The sequence below is a fragment of the Pezoporus occidentalis genome, unplaced genomic scaffold, assembly GCF_034315485.1.
Source record: "Pezoporus occidentalis ecotype Australia unplaced genomic scaffold, CSIRO_AGI_Poc_V1 ctg135, whole genome shotgun sequence".
NCBI classification, from domain to species: Eukaryota; Metazoa; Chordata; class Aves; order Psittaciformes; family Psittacidae; genus Pezoporus; species Pezoporus occidentalis.
Genome location: NW_026913157.1, coordinates 1,379,191 through 1,380,000, shown reverse-complemented (window position 1 = coordinate 1,380,000; position 810 = coordinate 1,379,191). Strand labels below are relative to the sequence as shown.

The following is an 810-nucleotide window of genomic DNA, read 5'->3' as shown; positions in this document are numbered from 1 at the left end:
GCTCCGGATGCACGGATGAGATTTCCAGCCGTGGGCACACACACGTCTCTGGCAGCTTCAGCGTAGCCCGGGCTGCACTGGAAGGTGTTTCTTCTTCTTTTGGAAAGAGCCCTTCTTCTTTTTTTTTCATTTTATTTCCTTGTTTTTTTTTTTTTTCCTTCTCCTCTCCCTCTCTCTTCTTTTTTTTTTTTTTCTTTTTCCCTTCCTCGCATTACAGGAAATGCTTAAAAAATGTCAAAAATAGCAACAGCTTAGAAAACTGCCGCAGTACCGGGTGTTCCCTGTTCACATTGCACACCGACCCGCCTCCCTGCCTGACCGCAGCTGCTTCCCCCTTCTCGGTGCTTATAGCTTTCCCCAGGAGAACATCCCCTTCCCTGTACGGCGCCGCAGAGCTGCTGGCCTCCCACCCGGCGAAAGGCCGGGAATTCCCTCGGACTTTGCCCTCTGTTCCGTCCCGGCTCCAGTTTGGGGAGCGGGATTACATCTTGCGCATTTCCCACCCTAACTGAGGTTTTTCCCTCGTGTCTTGGTGCTGGCGCTGGCCAGCCGAAGGCGAGAATGGCTGTTGCTATTGGGGATCAATGCGTGTCACCGTCCCAGTAGCGATGTTAGAGCTGTGAAAATCGGTTGCGGAGAAACCGGCTGACAAACCGGGACAAGGGCCGCTGGTGCAAGGAGCCCCGGCCATGCTCCCACTCGTCTCCTGAAACACTCCCTTGCTAGCTTCCAGACCCACCGCGGGGCTTTCCCGGGCCGGGCTCTGCTCCCCCAGCTCGGGCCTGGCTCCCCTCTCCCTGCAATTTTATC

At 55.3% G+C, this 810-nt stretch overlaps 1 long non-coding RNA gene across 1 annotated transcript in view; it reads right to left on the bottom strand.

Annotated features, from left to right (window-relative positions):
• Positions 1 to 543, bottom strand: part of LOC134158819 (uncharacterized) — a 59,630-nt gene extending 59,087 nt beyond the window's left edge. Inside the window, exon 1 of the long non-coding RNA XR_009962928.1 lies at positions 411 to 543. This is a non-coding gene — a long non-coding RNA (uncharacterized LOC134158819). The remainder of the gene's footprint in view (positions 1 to 410) is intronic.
• Between the last annotated feature and the right edge of the window lie 267 nt (positions 544 to 810).